This window comes from Zonotrichia albicollis, chromosome 1, assembly GCF_047830755.1.
Source record: "Zonotrichia albicollis isolate bZonAlb1 chromosome 1, bZonAlb1.hap1, whole genome shotgun sequence".
Classification (NCBI taxonomy): Eukaryota; Metazoa; Chordata; class Aves; order Passeriformes; family Passerellidae; genus Zonotrichia; species Zonotrichia albicollis.
The window spans coordinates 91,614,633-91,639,303 of record NC_133819.1 but is presented as its reverse complement, the minus strand read 5'-3'; positions in this window follow the sequence as shown (position 1 = coordinate 91,639,303).

The window sequence follows — 24,671 nt, the reverse complement described above, 5'->3', positions numbered from 1 at the left end:
ACCTACACATTTTATTCCTGAAACTTTTATTGTTTTTCAAGTAGGAAGAATATCTCACTTGCTGCAGCCATCATAAATTTTGACACAGCCCCAGCCACATTATAATGTCTCTTCACAAAGCTCAGTCTTCTCTACTTTTTCTTCTTGCTTGCCCAAGTTACAATGTATTTTGAAACAGAAAGGCAGTAACAGACAACTGTCTTTCTGTAAGATATAGTGAGGTTATTCTGTACAAATGGAATGAACCTCATTTTTTCATTTCAGATCAAAGCAGAAATCTTTTGAAGTTTAGCTATTTGATAAAAAAGGGCTTTATAACAAGCAGATATAGAAGTTAATAGGACATAGAGATATTTTATTAAATTGCAAACCATTATTAATATTGCAGTTTTAACTTGAAAGAAATATGTGAAATGACACCGGAAATTAATTAGATTATTTCATCATTCTTTTACATTATAAACTTTGATACACTTGCATAGATATATAGGTACATTGATAAAAAGACACAAAGACAAACAGAATTTTAATGAGTGGGGAGCTTTTATCTACTATCACTTTGTGACTTAATTTTTTCTGTTTATACTGCCTATTGATTCCAGTTGAAACCTGCTGTTTTAATGTTGTTATTGATATTCTCTCTGGGTTTTCTTCTAATTCTGGCATTGATATTACCTTGATCGGATTTAGTTTATTTGAATTGCCTGTAGGTTTCAGTCTCTGGAGTTTTTCACTGCTTATAGACATGCAAAGATAAAACCTCTCTTTTTATCTAAAAATCCTTGAGAGACTCCGAAAGATACAGCTGTTTTCTGAGAACATTAAAAAGAAAGAAGCAACAATCAAAAGGAATATACTTCTCACCCAGCCAATTCAAGACATCATTTCTATACACCCTGAGTGTTCTCTGACATGCACAGACTTCTCATCTAGTCAGTTCCATTTTACATTTGGAAAAAATGTGTGAAGAAATTGGGTTGTCATAAAGTGACAAGTGGTTCCAAGCTCTGTGTCTCAGGCAGTACCTTCACCGGACTGTCTCTGGTCCTGGATAATTTGGGAAATGAACCTGCAGAGTGCTCCATGTTATTTGTTTTTGTACCATGGTGAAAAAGTAGGCTCTAGCACATTACTTGAATGTAACAGAAAATCTCCCTTGCCAGTGAGAGAAGTGGCTGTGTGAGGGCAGGTGGGGTGAGGGACAACTCTCTGTGTTTGGGCTAGAGGAAATTTCTCTGTGTTCCAGAGAGTTGCTATTTTGTAGGTGCCTCACACCTGAAACATCCAAGTCCAGGTTGGATGGGAACTCTGAGCAACCTGATTTAGTTGAAGATGTCCCTGCTTGCTGCAGGGGAATTGGACTGGATAACCTTTAAAGGTCGCCTTCTGCACAGATTGTTATGTGATTCTGATTTCCACGATCTCCCTGTGTCTCTTAGAAAGAAACCAGAAAATAATACCTAAATTAAAAAAAAAAAAGAAATTCCAAACCATTTTATCTTTCAAATTATTGTGTTTCCATTCTTGTAAAAGTAGAACAAAACCCCGACAAATATTCATTACTCACTTTCCTTCTTTTATATCTCTCTGTTTGTAATTTGTTTGCTTTATTTTCTTACTCTTTGTTAGTTTTTTCATTCCTTTCTTTTTCTTTTCTTTTGGCTTGAGTTAATCTTTGTCCCTCTTCTGTTTTGTTTTGTTTTCCCCTGCTTTCTTCTTCCTGTAGGCATAGAGTTTATTTTCATTTCTTTGTTCTGATTCTTTTGTCGCGTAACAGTACATATTTTTGGAAATAATTATTTTTCAGGAAATAATATTTTCAAGTCTGTAATTAAAGACAGGTAAATGCTATGAATATGTGTGTACACATGTGCTGTATTTGCATGCGATTTATTTCTTTTGTCCAGCTGTCACAGGCCATTTATATTAACAATTTGACAACTTATAAAATTCCCTAGGATGTAACAGAGCCTGTGAAGTACGGCATGTTCATAGACAGGAGGAAGGCTCAGAATTGTTCTCATGGTTTAACAGTGAATCACCTTGATATCAAAATAAATTTAGTTTTTAATAACATGAAGAGGGAATGGTAATAGAATAGTAGAGATTGTGCAAAAAAAAAGTCCTCTAAAGTAGAAAGACTGTGATGGGCTCTTGGAAAGCAGCACAGAGGGAAGAGCAGCACTGTTTGCCTTTTACTCTTCCCTGTGGATCACCTGCATTGGGCCAGCAGCACCACTCTCTGCAGGCTGTATGGGCTGTATTGTTAGAATTGCTTCTGACAGCAGGAATGAAAATGGATTATAAGGGAGAAGGAAGGGACCCAACAAATCCAGCTGCTGGTCCATCTTTTGGGAATCAGACAGATATGCCATAGAGACCACCATTTACAATGGCCAAATGTATAAAGTCATCCTTGGTTATAATTTTGGAGCTTGTTTAGTTTTTGATTTACTGTGGGAATGAATTCTACAGCTGAAATAGCCATTTTTTTTTAAAAAAAATTCCTTTTGCTACCTGGTAATTTCTCTGAACACCCCCTTGTCCTTCTGTAATGAGATATAGCGGATGAATATTTTTTATTCGCACTATCTATCCTCTCAATGATTGTATAGACAGTTACATCTTTTACAAGCTGAAAAGTCTGCTATGTACTCTTGCCCAGATAGGAAAAAATGTATACCTCTGATCATCTTTGCAATTCTCTAGTTTTCCTGGTTTGCTCTGTTGGATATTGCACACAGCATCCAGCGTGTGGGTTTGACAGGTGTTTACAAAGTGTCATAATGACATGATGACTGTTGTTCTCAGTTTCATTCTCATTATTACTGATATTCATTGAGTGCAGCATATGCACAAATATGCACAGCAACTTTAGGACCTGTTTTTTAGATTCTGAATTTAGATGTTTCTAGCAATTACCTAAGAACAAATATCAACTCAGTCCTTGTTTATAGTTAGATATATTCTTCTTATGTGCATAACTATGCTTATTAAGACCTAATTTCATCTGACATCTTAGGACTCAATTAATCAACATAATGAATTTTCCATTTCAGATTTTGCTATTCTGTATCTGTGCCTTCACCAAATTTGATTTTTTCTCCTTTCTCCTTCATCCTATTTTCTTTAACCTTACTTGTGTATATTTAATAACATGTATCTCAGTGCAGGTCCATGTTCATCATTGGTAAACCTTTGACTGGTTCACCCAATGAAATTCTGAGACCGAACATTTATTTCTAGTCTTTGTTTCCTCTCCTATAACTATTGCTTATCAATAAGAGGCCTTATCTTTTAATCCAGACCAATTTAGTTTTGTTAAAAAGCATTTGGTGAAAGACCAAAAAAATCTCAGGTGTTTTCTATCAACAAAGTTGTCTTACCTCCCTACTTTGACTTTTTCAATTGTTTTGGAAATTATGACTCCTTTATGAAATATTATGTATTTTATTTACCCCTTCAAGGACCAGTTCTATTTCTACCAATTTTTCCACTGGGACAATCAAACTTACTGCTCTGCAATGTCTGGGGTATTTTTTTTTATAAAAGGGATGTTATAATTGCCAGTTTCTCTCTTTTCAAAAAAGAGGTATGTTAAACAATAGTCTATGCTCTTGACTTTCAAACTCTTTTCTGAGGCCTGTTGATTCTCTGATTTGCCATATTGCTTTTCCTTTTCTTTACTTGGTTCTAGAAATTTCTACAACTGATAGTCCTGTTTGGGGCTTCCTACCAGCTTTACTTTGATGAGGATCCACTGACTTTCAGGTAGCTTCTCATATTTTTCTGGAGTGTCAGAACACTAGCAACTTGTATTATGTGGAAACTGTTTTCTCAAACCATTTCCTCTGTGTCTGCATTATTTACTTTCTCATTTCTGTTTCATTGTCATTTCAAAACTCAATTGCCAGCTTCCTAGCTTCCTAATAGGTAAACAGTTAATCTCAGGTTGGCAGGCCTTGAATCAACACATCTTGGGCTCTAAAACACTCAAATAGTCTGTTGAAGACTGGCTGGTATTATTTATTTGCTGACTGGCAGTTAAATATTTAATTGTTGGATTCACTAGCCGTTAAGCGTATCACACAAAAAATGTTGACTAGCTCTTAATTTTCACATCAATTTACTTTTCATTTTCATCTGTATTCTGCTTCTTAAGGAGATTTTGAAGCCTCAGATGTATCAAATCAAACACAGTTTGATTTTGGCACCTTTTAAAGAAGTCAGAGATATGCTATATTTATTGTGGTTCAGCTGCAGACACCAGTCAAGCCCCACGTAGCCCCTTGCTCACTCCACTACCAGTGGGATTGGGGAGAGAGTTGGGAAGGTAAAAGGTAGAAAACTTGTGGGTCAAGATAAAGATGATTTAATAAGGAAGGGGAAAGTAGCACATGCAAGCAAAGCAAGAAAATTAATTCACCACTTACCACAGCAGGCAGGTGCTCAGGTTACTCCAGGAAAGCAGGACCACACTAACAGTGAGTTGGGAGGACAAATGCCATCACTCCAAACATTCCTCCACAAGAGGAAGGGATCATCTGCCGTGCAAGACTGTGGAGGTGGAGGAGGAGAAGGAAAGATAAGAAGGGACACTGGAGACCTTGGTATGAGCAGAAGTGGAGGCTACTGATGAGGGCATGCAGGAAGAAGACAGATGTCTAAGCAGAGAGAAAGAGTACAGAGAGGATTCTGGGGAGAAATAAATAGAAAAAGCAATTTTATAATATTCCCTATCCAGAACCTGTCATGGAAACTGGATTTGCTAACCTCTACCTTTCCTATGGTCATTGAACAGGTTTGAAACCCACTGGTTAAGCTGTGCATCATATCAATTTATTAATGATTAATCAATATATTCAGTTTGCTCTTATCAGCAATTCTGCTGTTAGCTCAGTTGGAGAGGTATATGCTGTGATTCCAAAAGGACAAATCCTAATTGTTGCCTCAGTATTAATAATGCTGATATAGATTAAAACAGCAGAAGTTTAATTTCAAAAAAAAAATTAAAATCTGTGTGAAAAGAGCACCAAGACTGAAGTCAAAACCAGAGGTGCCTGAAACTCCAGAGTCTAAACACACCCACGTGGTCGTACTTTTGTCTGTTTTCTGTAATGATTATTCTGCAGACTTTAATGACAGAAACAGAGGAGGAGATACAGGACAGGACAGGGTGACTCAGCCCTGCTGACTGCCAAAGGTGTCTCCTCTGAAGGTGAACCGGGTTTGTGTGCCTGTTGCCTGTAGCATCTGTGCCTCATGTATTGCAACAAATGGAGCAGAGGGATACAGAGGCAAATGGGCATCGCCCTGCAGCCAGAGAATGCGAATGTCTCTGCCTCTACCAGAGACTTACACAAAGACTGGCATGTAATCAATCCAGCTGAGCAAAAATCCTGTTTTTCTCGCATTCTGTTGATACCTACAAAGGACTTTGAAGCCAGATTCATGCCAGCGTGGAATTGTTACTTCTGGAAACCAAAGAAAAGCTGGCTGTTCTCACCTTAGACAGTTTTGGACACTAAGGAAAAAAGCCAAATCCAAATAGCCCTCCAAACAAGCAAACAAAAACAACACCAAAAATGGAACCAAGAAAAAAAGAAAAGCTTGATTTAAATCTCTCAAGTGAGCTTATTGGATCATATTGGCTATTTTTGTCTAATGTTTTCATCTGCAAAGGATGGTATCATAATTTTTAGCAAAGAATTTTAACTAATAGCTGCTCATAAACACAGCTCATGAAGGAAGAAATTGCTCTGTATATAGTGTGTATTTGCTTGCTTTTGCTAACATAGTGCAAAGAGCTGAGCACAGAGAAAAGGATTAATTCAACGTGATTATACCAATTCAATAGTTAGGCATTTAGTCTAAGTTCATGTCAACACAATGGTCTAATGATTAATCCTATTCCAAGCAGACACTTACACGGAACAAACCACCCTGTGTACTTGCTGGACTGTCTGTCACTGGTTACTGAGGAAGCAGGGATGACTGTTCAGGGGAGATACCCAAGTTTAGGAGCCTGTGGAGTTAGTGAAGCTCAGTAAACACCGTGAACAAGTATGCATGATTTGGGAACTGGACAAACTGATTTTTGCCTAAAACCTTTCAAATTTAATTTTTACAGAGATTTTGGTGAGTAGAAACCCAAGAATTTGCATTGTGTTGGGTAATATTGCAGGAGGAATTGCTCCCTGTGCAGTTACAAACTAAGTAATGAAAAAGGTGGAAATAAGAAAATGGTATTCCAATCATATAGAACTTCTGTTAACAAGATCAAAGTGTTTCAGCTGTTTGACTGTGATGATGAGGTGAGCATGTGAGGTCTCCATTCTAAAAACACATTCCATCATAGATTTTTTAACTATTAGAAATGATCAGTTTATATTACTTGCTGATGTTAAAGCATACAAAGAAAAATCAGTGTATTAGCTCCTGTGTTTCATTACACAAGGTATGTTACATATGAACTGAATATCATGTCTGGTGATGGAGAAAGTCTGTTTGTGTCTAATGCTGTTCCCTGGAGAAATTGTTCAAGAGCTGTTCATCCTTGTGGAAAGATTACTCTGATATCAGTGCGACTTATCTGCTGTGTAAGTGCCAGTTGAGTTGTAAAGCTTCTTCAGGGCATTTTATCAGGTGTTCTTACTCAGCATCAGCGGTCTTTATGAGAAGAGAGAGAGCTGAGAAAGAAGGCTTGGTTCTTCTGGTTAAAATAAATGGATCTAGTAAATGCCTTTTCAACCCTATATTTATTTTTTAACATTAATTTAATATTTTTAATCTGATGCATCTATTTCCTCCCCTCTGCTGTCACACAGATATTGAAACCTATAGAATTTCTATTTTACTTGTTTTGTTCCCTCCATTAATGCTGAGTATTACTTCAGAGGAAAGAAAAAAGATGTGCTAAAAGATGTGGATCTCCATTTAAAGAACTGGTTTTCTTGTGCTTATGCCAAGAGTTTCATCTTGGAAATTCTTCAGATTCTGTCCTTGGACAGATTTATATATGGGATTTTCACATATGTTTCAGTGAGAGTTTCGCACTTTTATCTTACAGAAGAATTTGACCTCTGGGGTGTACCTCTCTTGGGGCTAGTTTAGGAATATTAGCTGTACTATGTCCTGAAAATATTTCATGCCCATTGCTGTCTGACTGAGAGAAATTCAGACACCACTTTTTAAGACACTGAAAGCGGATTTTGTAATCCTTTTGAAATCTTTCCCTTTTTGATGTCTGTTTGTTAATCAAATTGGAAACAAAATGCACAAAAAGTTGATACTCTTATAGTAAAATACAGCACTGTTAGCTAGTGGCTGAGAGTGGAAATGTAAGTCAAAAGATAAAAGTTCTGTTACAGACTCAATTAAAGATTTTGTCTATGGCTTGGGAAATATCTCTTAGGACCGGAACTGTTCCCACTGTTGCAACTGGAAGGAAGAAATGAACAATTTTTTACAGCTGGTCTTTTTTTTTACTGCTATAAGATGAGATGCTAATTTCTCCCATCTACCATTGTGGGAAGGTTTTTAGATCTCTATTTGATTTGCTCTGAGATTCCTGAGTAGGTGGGGATTCTGTCCCCCTTGATAATACATTTTGTCTATTTTTGTACTTCTGTAAGTTGTTGCATCAATGTAATGAGATTGTTTCTTTTACTGCTCATGAAAGAAGGCACCACAAACAAGCCTTAAATAGAGGTTATTTTAGAAGCTGGGTTTTTCCCCTTGTGTTCTTAAATGCCTAAGTAATTCTGAGGGGAGAGGACTGAGATATTTCTCTAAAATTTTGGGGATGAAAGAGTTGGTATAGGCAAAATAATAAAGCAGAGGAAAGAAACAGCAAAGAAAAAAGGGAGCTGAAATTTTTTCGTGCATTTTCCCTCTGTAATTTCACAGCCTCTTTTCCAGCCAGCAAAATAAACAATTAAAGGCCTTCTGTTTGATATATTATTCAAGTTAATGAGCAAAAGCACGTTTGTTACTCTCATAATGGAGCTGAGAGAAGGAAATCTGTTGCAAACTTGTCATTGTTCGATGCAAGGCTGGATTAATATCCTTGTTTCAGATCAAGAGTATCCCATTTCAGTACAAGTTCCTATTTTGTGAACTTATATTATGCAGAAATCAGAGTGTTCACAAACAGGATTACATAAAAATAATAAAAGGTATGAAACAAAAACAACTCATTCATTTTTGATGTAACTTTTGTGTGTTAAATCCTAGGGGAAAAAAACCCAACACCACAGAACACCCCATAAAATGTGAAGGAAGCCTTGCACAAAAATGAGAAAATTAATTTAAAATGGAGATGCAACATGAAGCATATAAAGAAATAATTGTTACAACTACAGTGTGTATTGGATTTAGTGTTTTTCTGACCTACTGGGTTCTTAATATTTCCACAAACTCCCAGATAGTGGACTTCACTTTGTTTTTCTAGTTGAACATTTAATTCTTCATGTCCTTTAGGGACTTCGGTGCACCCTTATCAACTCCTAAACTCATACAAAAACAAGATACACTTTCTAGAGTGGTGCTCCCACCAGTCAAAGCCTATTTAGCCATGGTCACATCAGTCAGCTGTAGTTTCTAGATTTTGCTTTGGGGGCAAGCACTCTAAAACACATACATGCTTTCTGAATGGTCCATTCAATTAGCTGTGCAGATGGTAACTGAATATTCAGTTTCTTTTGCATATAGGGTATCTTTTTAACTTTATTGCTTATTCATTAGGATGGGTGGAAATGAGTCAAAATTTTTGGTGGCTAAAGTTCAAAACGTATTGAGCTATTTAAACAATCAGGTTTGTAAATTTTTGTTGTTTTATATTTAAGATATGGCAGACATCTATTAAAGACATCTAGCTCCTAAATGTTATTTCTGGCATCTCCTGATGTTCCTGGACTGTTGAGTTCTGGTTTGAATTTTAATTTGTCAGTCTGAAAAATACTTGAAAGAGCAATCTATAGCTAACTGTATATTTTGTCAGAAAAAAATGTATTGTGTTACAGAAGTTTTGAGTTTTTGAAACTCTTCCCTTTTCTGTGCTATTTTGCTTTCTAATGCTATTTTTCGTCTTACCACTGATTCCAATAGAATGCTTTCCAAGTATTAATAATATCCTCTCTTGGCAACTAGATTTGGGACTGCATTGGTCAACAGAGTTGAAAAACAAGTAATATTAATAACTCTAATTACCATCCGTATAGGGTAAATGTAATGGAAGAATTTCTAATTCCACTTTGGAATTTATAATAATTTACCTGCCAGCTGACCTAAAGCATCTAGCCAGATCACTATTATAAATTACTCTCTCTTATCAGTGTTTGCTTTATGTGGGATGAAAGAATTATTTACTATTAGTGCTTGTTGATAACGGTGATTAGTCTGCATGTCCTTCTGTGCAGGAGCTTATGGACAGGAACTGTACAGTAAATGGGCTGTGAACTCCAGAAGTTACATCAAAACACTTGGAACGTCCCTGGTCCAAAACATGAATCACAAGAGCTGCCCCCATTCCAGCTTCCCTCCAGCTCAGACAGCCACCCAATCCGGACAGGAAGTTTAAATTCAAAAATCTCAAGGTTGATAAAATGGTGGAAAATATTTACTGTTCTTAGCAGTGTCTTTGTATTTTTTTTCCTAACCTGTTCCTCATATGCAGTAAAATACTGCGTAAATAAAATTTACATTTAAATGCCTTTGCTTGTTGGTTTTGGTTTTGGTATTGCTTGTAACATGTACCTCAGGTTACAGTAATTTCAATTTATTTCCACTGTCTGCAATACCTAATTTTTATTTAAGTGCAAGAACAAAGTGTTGGTCCCATTGATCCCTTAATTAGGTGTAACTACTCTTACTGAGAATAAGACACTATTAAGCAAAACTCTTGTTATAATCCCTCAAAGATGTGTACTTGGGAAGAAGTTAAAAGAGTATATACCAAAAGGTGTAATAGTATTCTAGAATAAGAAGCCCAGGGAAAATAATCACTGTCATGTAAAAGCAGAGCTGGGCATAATCTATGATACTAATGCTTTTTATATGTAGGTTACTGCATGTGAAATGCTACAGTAATTGCCTCCTTAAAGTATTATCTTGATTTCTCATGTAAAAACCAAGCTGTACACAGTAGCTTGAATAGCTGCAAATAGTCTTTTTTTCAGCATGTCTGTGAAAATGATCATGACAATTATCTTTTTCTCTTAAGCTGAATTTAGTTGTTATTCAGCATGTTTTTGTAACATGTCTGGTGGTGTGACAGAGGATTTCCATCCAGAGACAGCATGCATCTTTTTCTAGGGCTTATGTCAAAACCCAACTTATCGAGACAGAAATTCTTCCAGTACATGGTGCTAGAGAATTCCTACTCCATTTGATTAGTAGCCAGGTAAGCTTCTGGGAATTTCTCTAGGAATTACATTTTTCTTCTTTCTTTGGAGTGCCATATCCCTTGGAGCTAATGTCATCTGCAGATGGGCAGAGTGGAAATGCAGGTTGGAGGTACAACTGTCACACACAGGAACCAGCAGGGCAATGGTGAATTGAGAAGATACTATTAAATGGAGCTTGCTTGCTGCTGGTGAGCTGCACTGATTATACTGCCCTCACTAGGGAGGGTGGCATAAATCCCATGATAGGAACTTGCCTCTCTGGAGAATTAATATCCCATTTTAAGTATCTGGGCCTGTGGGCATTCATAAATCTGAGTGGGTGCGTAAGGGCTCAGATCTTGATCTCCTTAAACTTGTTCTTGAAGATGAAACTTATTCGTGACAGTGGGATTTAAAGGCCACAAGTCTGGCTCCAAAAATTGCCTAACAGGTACCTTTCCCAAGGCTGATTGGAATCTAGGGGAGGCCTTTTGTATCAGGCTTATGGTGTGAAAAAGAAAAGGTGACCTGCTGGTCATTCACCTCTTTCTACAGGCAGTTTTATTTAACATAATGCTGAGAAGAAGTATTGCCAGAGTGAAAATTAGACAACTCAGTATTTAAACATATTCTATCCCAGTTTATTTTGGGACTTGGGATCTGCCTTTCACTCACTCACTCACTCACTCACTCTTGAAGTCCCAAATGGTAATTCAGGAGTCTTTATAAGGCTTTCCATCCCATTTCTAGGCACAGGCATGGGGGGGGGGTAGTCTGGCTGGGTATGCATTCCAGAAGCCACTTTGTGCTAACACGGCACAGCTGGAACGCCGAGGCCTCTTACAGGCCATGCCTGAAGTCCAGCTGCCCAGGGGCAGGCAGAGATCATCTTCACAGCCCTTCTGCAGCTGCCATCATTTTACCCACTGTGTCTGTGTCATCCTGTATCCAATTATTGCACCAGAGGGCTGCAGCATTCCCTATGCAAGAAATCTCTGAGTGCTTGCCTGCAACTCATGAGGGAATGGCTTCCCACAGCTTCTCTCTGCCTTAGAGGATTTATATACTCTGAAGAGATCATTTTAGTTTTTTTAAGATTAGGAAAAAAAGTATTTTTGAAATGTAATAGCGTTTCAGGATTTAAATAAGGATGCCCTTAACAAAACAGAAATAATTTTTTGCCTTGTCTGCTCCCTGCTGTCCTTGGTCTGGAAGGAAAAATATTCAGCTGCTATTCTAATTGCTCTGTGGGGGCAAATAATTTATATATGAGGGATTATTTAAAATAAAATGGGCATTCTCTATCTTACTGTTTCCCATCTAGGCTCTAGATTACAGTTGTGATTGCCTTCCCTAGAGAAAGTATGAACATGTATTTAAACTGTAATTGATTTTAATTAAAAATAGCTAAATATGTACAACTTAAAGAGTTATTGTTTCTAAATGAGAAATTATAATTTTTCTTCTGCTTGCTGCATCATGATGCAATATTTGGTTGGGAATTTGGTATAATTGTCATCTGCTGAGAGGTGGCTGTGGAAGGTGGCCTGTGATATCTGCAGGCATGTCCTGAATGCTTCCATGTAGGATCACAGCTCATGTTCTTCTGAAGTCAACTGGAAGTCCTTTTTTGACTCCAGAGCCACGGAATTATCTTGCAGAAAAAAGGTTTATTTATTATATATTCTAATCAGTACAATAGTTTCAAAATATGTAATAACATGAACAAATTAAGAAATCAAATATGTAATTTTTATTGCCAACATGTCATCCATGTTAAACTTTGAAATAATGGTTTCTTTCTTGCAAGTTTTCCTCCTCAGTAATTCAAAATATATCTTAAGCTCCTAATTTATCATTAGTGCCTTGTTATTATTGAGTGACCTGACATATTTTGAATCTCTTCTAAATTTTAAGCTTCTTATTTTTCAAGGTGGCACCAAGCTCCCAGAGCATCAGCACTCTCCAAGAGGCACAGACGAGTTCAGGGAATGCAGAATTATATATTCTTATCACTACACCTGAGGTCATATCTGTTGGTGCTAGAGGTTGCTAGGGCATTATCAACACTGACTCTTCTTGAGCTGAGAGAATAATTTGGATTCAGGGAAGAAACATAAACTGATCTCTTTCACTCACCCACTAAGTTTAATAGGATTTGTCTTCTCTGTATTAGGGGTTGGTCCATTGATAAACATGTGTTACTGGAACAAGTGTGTTATTTTAAAATTTACTTTTCTGTTAGATTATGAACTCTATTGTGACTTAGAGTTGTAATTTTAAGCTGGTTAAGACACCTGGAAAATTCACTTCATTGGCTTTAGATCAGACTTCTAGGCACAAGCTCATGTCACTTAAAGGTTGACAGTGCTAAAGCAGGCACTGGAAAAGGTGCTTGCTTTGTAGGCAAGATAAATTCTAAGCCTTCTGGTTAAAAACAGAATTGGTTGCTCTTAAAACTATGTATGGTGTATGATGTCACATTTTACTGCTTTGAACATATACCCTGCTACTTCTCTTTCCCTCACAGCCTTTTCTTGACATATAAAAAATTACATTAAATTTTATATATATAAAATTTACATTATACATGTATTATTTATATTTTATATATATTTATTTATATACATAATCAGTGTACTTAAGGGCCTTGTAAACATCTCAATTATATATTTCCTGGGTTTTTTTATGCTTAGGTAACATATAGAAGTGGGTAAAAAATGCTGTCAATACAAGAAGTATCACTGTGACATGCAGACTGCTTTTCATTTCATCAGAGAGTAGTAACTATTGCAGTAACTGCAGCATCTCAATCTATGATAACCATTACAAAGAGCATAATACAAGAACATTATTATTAGTTTAGTATCTATTAGCAAGTAATGTCAACTGCTTAGATAAGTTTAGTTGGGGTAAGTAATTTGGAAGTCAAATGAATAGTGGATTTTGGGTGTGAGAGGCAGTGTAGATTAAAAAAAAGCAAAGGAATGGTCCGGTAGCATTTTTTCTGATCATGAAAAAGGATTTGCACAAATGTTCTTAGCTGTAGGTGAACAAAAACCTTCTTAAATCACACTTCTCTCTAATGAGTTTAATTTTCTTATTTCCTAATAACAACCTTAAATATACTCTACTTCTGCTGTTAGGTATTCCACCTCCTTGCATTTATTTTTCTTTGTGTATTGTCCACTTAATAAATTTTTATCTCATTGTATAACCCAACTTTTGTATGCTTGATTTGTATTGGACTGTTCTTTATTTATGCATTTCATATTTTAATATTTTTTTAATCCTATGGAATCTCTTATTTAGGAAGACTGAATTAAAAAATCTCTATATCTCAATCAGAAGATCAGTAAAATATTAGTAATTACCATTATTAGTAGTTATCAGTAATTTTATAATAAAAATTTAATAAGCAAAACTACACTGTTTCTATTTGCCTTTTTACTTCAAAATCTGTGAGTTATTTGGATGTAAGAATCATAATTGTATTAATCATAATTGGAAGTTAGTTTGCTCTATTTCGCATGTGGGAACATCAAATAAGACTAATATTGTTCAGAAGTAATGTAGGGGTGTTTTTTTGGGCAATCCATTGTTTTTAGGGAATCCAGTTTTGGATCCCCAAGTGAGCACATGTATGTGTTGTAAACTAAAGATCAATTCCTTCCCAAAAAAGCCAGCAACAACTTTTTGAAAACTTTTGGCTCTGAAATTTTGCTAAGCCTCAGGAAGCATTCCTGTGAGAGTCAGGAGCACAGAGGTATTTTGAGAGTAAACAGCATACCTTGATCATAAAGCTTCCTTTGTATGAAGCTGGTCAGTGTACTGGGTCAGGTAACCACCTGCCTGGAAAGACAGGTTCAGATACTGGATGGCTACTGAAATCTGCGGCTCTGTGCCTTGAAATGCTGATAGCTTTTTGTTGTTCAGTCTACTGTCGCACAGGGAAAATTAATAATAATATTGTATTCTGACAGTAATTGCTGCATGATTTGACGGCAATAGCAGAGTAATAAAAATTGCTTTTCTATAAAGTGACTTAATAGTATGTGACAAAAATACTTTATTGTACAGATGTATCATATCCTCTTCATGCAAGAGTCTTCAAGCTTTTCTTGTGACCAGTGCTCAATCCCATAGTTCTGAGCTACAAAACAGGACAAATGAGAGTAGAATCTATCACCTGAAACATACCACAGTGCACTAGGAAAGCTCTCAATCTGTAGGTTTTTTAAAGAATAAAGTCTTATCATTATTTGGAATGTGGCACATATACACAAAATCTATATGACCAGCAGAATCACAACCCACTTCTGCAAATTCCTAAGTTTATCACTGCCAAACCTGAGATCCTGGTTCGCAGGTGTTAATACTTTTGTGGAGGAGGGATTTTATATGATCACAGAATTGAAAACTATTCCTAAGCATGTTCAGACCACTAAGTAGGATAAAATTTCCTTTCCACCACTTTAAATCAGTAGCTTCCTAATGTAAGTGCTTGACTTTGTAAATCAAAACATTTTAAATGCCTTTTTTTTGCACATAATATATATAGTTCATGCTCTACTGTAGCTGCTGCATTACACACATTGTTATTGTAGCTATTGTTTATGTATTAAGTAATATAAATGCAACAACTACAAAAAATCTTGAGAAACACACTGAGAGAGAAATACATATTAACAATCAAGCAGGGCAAATAGAAATGCTTTCCCCAATCATCTCTGAAAGGTTTGCATAAAATTCCCTTTTTGCTTATGTTCCAATCTCTCCACACAGCCTTTTTATGAAAATTCATGCAAGTTAAATTTTGTTCTTTCAAGTGTTCATGGAAAGTGAATTTCAGGCTCACAGCCAAGATACATTTAATCATGAAACAAAATTAGTTTAATCGTGAAACTAAATTTGTTTGGGGAAGAATTAGAAATATGCAACTTAATATAATGAGGGAATAGAAACAATAGCCTGCATTAGGTGTCCAAGGAAACAAAACTTCAGACTGATGATAATGGTATGTCATATATATTTCATGGCACAGTAGGTAATTTGCAAGAAGGCTAAAGTACACAGGCAGATTCCATAGCTGGGTTATTCCAAAGATTTCACAATGGAATCCAACTATCTGAGCATTTACAGATGTTTTTTGGTAAATTTGGGGGCAATGGATGCCATCACAGAGCTCGTGTATTTGTTTCTACTAGTCTTCAGGCTTGCTCTGGATAAGTTTGTCCTATTTGACCCAACCAATTTGTTGATTAGGTTGGTGTTACATGATGTTTCAGGTCAATTTGGGTGACTGTTGTTTGCAAGAGCACAGTGTCTAGTAATTTTGGTATTATTCTCATGCTGCTTGAGATGTATACTTCTGGATGTATTTTCAAATGCTGGAAAAGTCAAACTGAGTGAGTCTTCATAAAAATATCACATCCAAATGAATATCTTGTACGATTGCAGTTGAGAACTGATTTCTACTCCTACCTCTGTCTGTGAGAGCAGACATTACTAATAGGCACTTATTAATGTAGCACTTGCTAGAAAGGATTAACAATTCTGTAGTGAAATTTATAAGTATTAAGATCAAATTTCTGAATTATGGACAAGTACCAAAACATCAATTTTTTATAATTAATTGCAATTATTGATTATAAGAATAAATACCAGCAACTTGGGAGAAAGACATGTTCTATTTTGGATACAGATCTAATAAATATGGTGACCAGTCAGGTTTGGTTTGCTTGGGTTTCTGTTCCTCCACTTCTTGTAAAAAAATTACTATTGCATACAGACCTGGTATTTCAAATTTTAATCCTTAAATGAAAAAAACTGACAACCTATATAGATAAAAGTGGATGGAAATTTAGGGTGATGTAATAAAATAAAATCTTGTTACTGCTTTAATTTATGAAAACACAAACAAGGGGTCCACCGTTACAGAAGTGAACTACCTTGAAATAAGATAATTTCTTATTTATTTCAGCCATCAGAGATCAGTGACAAAAATGCCTCTGAACATATTGGTTGTCTCTGTTGATTGTAGGAGCCAAGATTTCAATAGAGCAGCTGATCTATTTCACCTGTTTTACAATGATAAAAAAATCTAACGTTAGTGCTCTTGTTGCTAAGTGCTAATGCAGATACATAAATAAAAGGTTCCAGGGGAGTGATGCCTCAAGAGACACTAAATAAACAAAATATGCAGATGAGATAAAGCACAAAAGAGTGACTGTGATAAGCCAGGGCTGGCAGGTGTTGTTAGAGATTTCCTTCTAATTGGAGCGTGGAGCTGGATAGAGAAGGCAGGAATAAGGGCCTTCATTGAAGTGAGGAAGTATGGAAGGGAAGAGGGAGAATTCACCAGTGAGGAGCACCAGGTTTATTAGACCCCAGGGCTACAAAGTTAGATTTGAAACTAAGTCTAGAGGAGGAATGGGAAAGAATTTAATAATCTGCCTGTGTCCTTTGTTACCTGAGTGAAAAAGTTATGCAGGAGAAAGACATAAATTGTTTCAGGAAGAGGGTGATTGGTCTGTGAAAGCTTCTGTTGCTGGCAGAGTAAAATCAGAGGCCAACTTTATAGAAGTTATAAAAAATAGGGAGGATGGAACTCATTTGACAAACCTTAAGTTCATGTAAGGCTCTAGATGTTAAGCAGGTGAAGGAGAATCTGAGGAGGGAAGAAAAAGGTGACATTTATGTAGTTATTAACGAGCAAGAAAATCTGAATAGCAGCATACTGAATATATTACAGCTGAGGAACATGTTTGCAGTCATTAAGATCAGAAAAGAGAGGACTGAGAAAGCCAAGATGTGAAATGGTGAAAGATTTTGCTGTGAATAGTGCTAGAAAGATCAACAGTTTAAAACTGTGCAGGAAGTGAAATTTGGATCCTGTTTGAATATGCTGCTTTAAAGAATGTGTTGAGCAAAAAGTAATTCCCAAGGCAAAGGCTTGTCTGACCTTGGGCAAAGAACTGAATCTCTGTTTTGGAGAAGATATTCAGAAAAAGGAAAAGAAGAAAACAAATTGAAGGAGAGGGAATAAAAGATATGTTTGTACAGAAAAGACAGTCAGGTAAGCTAGGAAAAGTGATGGAAATGTATGAATGCAAACCAACAAATATGATGCTATCAGCTATGGCTAGTGTGGAGAGCAGCAGGTGGGAATCTTTATTTGCAAATAGTCCCTTGATGGAGTGAAGAATCTCAAGTTATCTTTCTGAATGATTTACCTCCTCTTCTTACCCTATCTACTTGAAGTGCAAATACTGGACAAGGAGGAAAATTTTTCAGTCTAATGAGATGTTTTTAGCTATTATGGTGCTTCAGCTGTAGAATTTTCAAAAAAAAACCCAAAAAGATGGCTGATTTTAGGAGGGATGGCACAGGATTTTTTTGTGAAGGTCAAGAAGTTAAAATTTTGACAGCGACGGTGATGAAATAATTTAACGCCTCAGCTGTGTGGGTGCAGATGGTCATCCACATGGGGGATATTTTTCCAGCAGGTTATTGAGTCAATGATGCTGGATGCCTGCAGTTTGGCAGTTATCCATTAATATGTAAAACAAAATTTTGGACTATGCAAAAATTGGGTGTTGAATTCCATTTAATGTTGTGCCAGGTTTCTTTCAGTACTTTGTGGTCTTGTATGATAGGAGGATTAAGAAAAGGAATTTTACCATTGGTGAACTGACTGACAATAGATTGGCAACTAAATTTTTGGGGAGACGTTGTTTCCACTGAGATGGGATGGGAATTATTGGGGGTTTTGGATTGGGTCGGATTATTTTTTTTTTTTTTGTTAGCAAATCACACAAGGATGAATTGACAATGACATACAGAGTTGCTCACAGTGTTAATTTTGCTTGCTGTCAAATTAATGTAGAAATTTGTGTAACTGAAGTGAATCTATTCCTGTTTTTGAGGTGCAGTTTGTCACACTGTTGTCATGTTTAAAACAGTGCCACTATGTAAGATCCTCAACCTCTGACTGACACAGTTCAGTCAGTTTCTGGAGAATGCAGCAGGGAAACATATGCAATGTAGTAGGAATAAGACCAGGCAGAAGAAGAGGAAATAGTTAATATGGAAAGCTATTTAGGCAATAAGAGTTTGGTGGCTAAACAGAGAAGTACATCTGCCCTAAGTAATGTAGGATTTTGGAGGGCTAAATCATAATTAGGTTTAAACTTTTTATGTTATTTGAAAATACTTTAGTTAGAATACCAGTTTTCTGGAAAAGATTGTCTCCCAAATGACTGCTGTTCCCTGGATCAGCCTGTACTCCAAGATGCTGCCAAACTGGGGTTCAGATAACACACACGATTAATGTCAAGGGCAGAACTCATCTGCTATCTCTCCTATCCTAAACACTTTGTTTGTCATCTCCTGCCTTGTTTTCAGCAGTCACATCTAGATGAACAATTCTGTATGTTTTTAAGCACTGCCTTCTGGCAAAACCTTACTCTCCCTCAACTATCATTTTTATATACAGGAAGACTTAGAAACATTGAATTCTTGTTCTCTGAACAGTACACTGAGAACCAAGGGCCTTGAATTTGTGCACTGAAACATGTGGGTTGTGCATCTGCAAGTCTTTTATTGATGATATCCCTTTGGTATCTGACCTCAAAGTTGAAACTGTACCCCAGTGTAGGAATCAAGAAAGATTAAAATGGGGTCAGTAATGAGGATCCACTCTGGTAGCCATGAGGACTTCGAGCACCTGTTAAAAATGTAAAAAGTTTGATTATAGATGAAACTAAAAAAACAACTGAATATTACAGCATCTAAAACCATCAAAATCTCCAAGTTTTCTGAGATCAGCCTCTCAATAAAGAGCAGCTTGCAAAACCAGAACCTGGAAAAAATGAACATTATCTTGATAAGAATGGGGAATTGCTTAATAAAATCTCATTTTCTGAAAAAATGGTACCTATAACTCTTGTATTTTCTCTAAATTGATAAGACATAGGAAAAAATTGAACTGGAAGTAATTAAAGCAAGGGAAAAAAAAGGGATAAGAAAACAAACGGTAAAAACTGAGACTGTAAGATGAATCTGGCAAAAGCAGAACTGGATAGGACAAAGCCAGTTGAGAAGGTACCCCATAAAGGAACTAAAGAAAAGAACTGTGAATGCATTAGAAACGAAAGATGGCAGGACTTTGTGTACTTTTTTATTATGTGCTGCTCTGGTGAAGACAAAAAAATGTGACACTAGAAAATATATTTTTGTCACTTGTTTCCAACTGCTGGCAAAAGCAACTGTTATCTAGCCCAGTGAATACCAAAATTAGCTAAGCCTGAAACCCAGCAGCAACTCTACAAAGTTCTGGAAATTCTCCATAAAGAAAGTAATTGTAGTAGATTTGGAACCTGGATGTTTTGTTCCACAGAAGTAAAATCACAGTGTATTGTTCACAGCACACCTGTGGCATGAATTTACTTTCAGATATAGGTATCAATCTACTTATTCCACCACATATCCTGTGCTTTCATTGAGACAATAGCTAGAACTTGGTTCTTAAACTTTGTTGCAGTGTTTGCACCTCGTCAAATGGAACTATTGTTGTGGAAACTACTTGACTATGGCCTGTCTGATTTCTGTCCTCTTTAGAAGACAGAATTTGACTAGATGAGGACAGAGGACATGGATTTGATTAGACAAAAAAATTAAAGTGAAGTGAATAACAACATCTCAATAAAATATTACTACAGTGCTTATGGGTGCTTGTTTTGTACCCCATTGTGCAACCAAGCCCACTGATGTCTCTCGTAGAGTTTGGATTTCTGTATTCTCCTAGAGTTTGGATTTCTGTATTCATCAGCACCACCATTTTTCCCCAACTGCCTGTAGTTTCTGGTGCTTTATTACCTTCAGGTCACTGTGCAGCATGCTTACAAACCTCCCATTTCTGTGTCATTGGTAAATTTGATCACACTTGAAAGTATAGCAAACAAATACCTGACAAAAGGAGAGACTCATTAACAGCCTTCATTTCCTATGCAGCAATGCAAGCAAGCACAGGCATACATGAGAGCTCTGGCAGGAATACAAAGGAACTGTGCTTGGAGACTGACAATTAAAACTTTCTGAGGAAGCAGGACCACCTCCTTGTTTCTGCTGTGCACTGGGAGAGTGAAAACAACTCCCTGAACCACCTGTGGTTACTCCTCACAGACAGTCTAGGGAGCACAGTTTGAAAACACCTGCCAAGTGTCGGTCTCTGAGCAGGAGTCTCACATGCTTGGCAGGCTTCTTGTTCATTGCAGCACTCAGCACTCAGCCAAACTTTGCTGAAATTACTTACATTGACCCTTTGGAGTGGACTTAAAGTGAGGACACAAGATGAAGATGGTACTTTTAAAAGAGCTTTTGTTGGCATCCTTACATGAGATCTATTATTAAGGTTCACTGGACTTTACACCTTCATGTTGGATTTACACAAGAAAGTTTTAAATCTCAGCTTCAAGGAAGAGAGACAAACATTGGCTTTCCCTGACCCTAGTAATGGATCCATACTTTTGGAGACCAAAAAATGACCAGCTGCCTTCAGGACAGAGGTGCTGGTGTCCCATGCTAGTAGCTGTCCCCAGCTGGTGTGGTGGCCCCGATGGGAGCTGGAGGTTATGCCAGGGCTGCTGCCTGTGCCTGTGCAGGTCATAGGAGGGATGAGAGTTCCTCAGCCCTGGCATAGCAGATGTTCTCCTGACTGCAGCCAACAGGATAGTCCAGCTGCAGGTCACCAACCCATTCCTCACCCACATCTATCAAGAGATGCACTATTGTCTTCATGGTTTGCCATGTGTACAAGGATTCATGCCACAGGGAGAATATTTAACCCTTTTTTTTCCCTTTCTTTTTCCCCTCCAAACCCCCAGATGTTCTGCTGCTACAGTTCTGGCAGAGCATATTGCTAATTCATTACCATGACTTCTGCAGAGAGTGGGAGAACCACTGATGCAGTGTCAGGACTGTGTCAAGGCAACAGGAATACATTGCATTAAAGCCACATCAGACAGCTCTGAAGAATCAGGGTTAAAATTGGTAATACTGATTCATGAGAATAAGGGTTATTACAGATAAACAGAGAAATTGTAATTGATTGTTCTTTCCACTTAGTGTTTTTTACTTTTTTTTGTCCTTAATGTAATGATTGTTAAGTACTCAAAAGTTAGAAAATCCAATGTTATGGTTATCTAACATTTATCTCCTGGATAGGTGCATTGTGATACTGTCAAATAATCATCTTTTCACTTATTTAAAAAAAAAGTTTCTGTCTCAGTGCACAGAATGGATGATGTCTTCTAAACCAATTAGAATTATGAGGTGAATGAGGTTGTTTGGACAACTGGTACTTTATTTCTCCTAGAAAATGCAATGTGAGCATAGAAACAATGTAGGCCCTGCAGGAGAAGGAGGACAGGTGAATTTGGGGGGAACAGGACAGGCTATGGGTGGACCAAGATCAACAGCATCAACAAGACCAAGTGCTGGGTCCTGCACTTTGGCCACAACAAACCCATGCAGTGCTACAGGCTGTGGGCAGAGTGGTTGGAAAGGTGCCCAGCAGGAAACAACCTGGGAATGCTGGTCAATAGCAGGGTGGATATAAGCCAGCATGTGCCCAGGTGGCCACAAAGCCAGTGGCATCCTGGCCTGTACCAGCAATAGTGTGGTCAGCAGGACCAGGGAAGTGATCGTCCCACAGTACTCGGCACTGGTGAGGCCACACCTTGAATCCTTATACCCAGTTTTGGATCCCTTAATTCAGGAAGGACATTGAGGTGCTGGAGCATGTCCAGAGAAGGGCAACAAAGCTGGTGAAGAGTCTGGAGGGCATGTCTTATGAGGAGAGCTGAGGAAGTTGGGGGTGTTTAGCCTGAAGAAAAGAAGGCTTAGGGGGGTTCTTATAACTCTGCATCTCCCAGAAAGGAGGGCATAGCCAGGTGGGGGTCAGCCTCTTCTCCCATGCAACCAGAGCAACCAGCAACGGGACAAGAGACATGGTCTTAAATTGCTCCAGGGGAGGTTTAGGTTGGACATCAGGGATAATTTCTTCACAGAAAGAGTGATTGGACATTGGAATGGGCTACCCAGGGTGGTGGTGGAGTGACCATCCCTGGAGGTGTTCAAAGAAAGATTGGATGTGGCACTCAGTGCCATGGCCCAGTTGACAGGTGTTGGGTCATAGGTCGGCGTCAATGATCTCATGTATTTTCCAGCCTAACTGTGATTCTGTGATTCTGGAGATCACTTCTCTTATTTCCCCTTCTACCATTCGTCACATCTCTTTCATAGGATCCTAGAATCATTTGTGTTGGAAAAGGCTGCCAAGGTCATCAAGTCCAACTGTTAACCCATTACTGCCAAGTCCACCACTAAACCTTGTACAAGTGCCGCATGCGGCAAGTGCCACATCTGCAAGTTTTTCAAATACATTTACGGATGGTGACTCTCTCATTTCCCTGGGCAGCCTGTTCCAATATTTCACAATCATTTAGGTAAAGATTTTTCTTAATATCCAATCTAAACTCTCCTGGCACAACTTGAGGCCATTTCCTCTTGCACTATCGCTTGTTACTTGGAAAAAGAAACTTCTCCCCACCTTGCCACAAGCTCCTTTCAGATAGTTGTGTGTGACACTGCACAATAACTTTGTCTAATCATCTTGGACATTTGCTGCTGTTGTGTATTTCTTGCAATTAAGCTGCAGTCAGACTCTGAGGAGATAAAAGTCAGCCAAGGCCTTAAGGAGAGAGATCTAAGGCTGTGCAATGATACCCAGTTGATGAGTCCTAAATTAGGAGGATGTAGTAATATTTTAAGATTAAGAAAGGTGGGGTTGTATTTTAATTTCCATTTTTTTCTCTCGTACTTGTGTTATTTTTACTACTTTATAACTGGCCATTGAATATTTTTAAAAAAGAAGAAAAAAAAGTTCTTGTGGGAATAATTGTTCTGATTAAAGATAATTTATGTTATCATTTTTAGATTTGTTAACATTTCTTTTCATACTTAGTGGATGACAAATGAGACAAAGGAATAGCATTACCTGTACAGCTTCTATAAGAAAAAATATTATTTGTAGACGTATTTACAAATAGAAAGCAATGTCCTTTTTTTTTGGTTTGTTTTCTTGTGACATGAATGTTGGGCACAATTGCCTTCATTTCCTCTCATCTGAAACTTGTAACTGTAGGGATGAGGGACTGGATGCACATATATCTGTATTTCGTGTGGGATTATGAGTGAATTTTGCAGGAAATGTGGACAAGTAGAAGAGGTACACACTATAAAATTTTATGTCAGTGTGTCTTCTTTTAAACTGTTTTCCTTTCACATGAAACAAAACTGGAAGGAGTACCCCTCTCTGTTCATGTCGCTGATGGCTGTTGGATCCTTGGGACACAACTAAAGTTAAGACAAAATAACTCTCCCTAGAATGAATGTGGTATGAAGGTCAGGTTGTCAGGAGAAACTCTTTCACTCTACAGTCTGCTCTGCAGTGCTGCCCTGATTGTTGATGTAGGCATGACCACTGTCTGCTGGGATAGATACTGTCAGGGTTTTGGGACATCTTGTTTACAATTGTTATGCTGTGGTATTTTTGTATTTTATGTGCTGACAAAACTAGCCACTTTCTTTGACAGAGACTGTTTTTCTCCGGTGAGTTTTCGATAAGATATCTCTACAGTGATTTAAAAATGGTCTTATAACCATGCCAGCATTTTAATGTGCCCTGGATTCAGCTACACTAGAGAGTAAAACTGTTGATTTTGGATGGAGTAGAGTAGGACTGAAGTGGAGATTAAGCATGTACATTCATGCCTTTTAGAACTAATACAAGAATATGGGGCTTTACACCCAGCTCCTAGATCTGTTGCAGTAAGCTATGAGAGCTTCTACTGCATTCCCAACTACAGTCAAAGAAAGGAAAGCATTGGTGAAGGTGTCTTACATAAGACTGCTTGATTCTCCACTGCCTCAACTGGACTTGAAGTACCAAGTTTCAGTAGAGAGAAGTTTCAGAAGTTGCCAGTCCTCAACTTTTGTTTTCTGCCACTCAGATGATTTGTTGTCACTTCTTGCTGTATCAGGGTACAGACTGTAAGTTTACTTGCTTGAAATTTCTCTGAAAAAGTTTAAGACAGATGGAGAAGCTTCTCTAGACAGCCTGGAAGCATATTAAGAAGTTGTTCCTTATTGTCTTCCCAGCTGAGAGTAGATGGGTTTAGCATATGTCAAAAAGTGGATAGGAAATATTATGCTAGCAAGCAT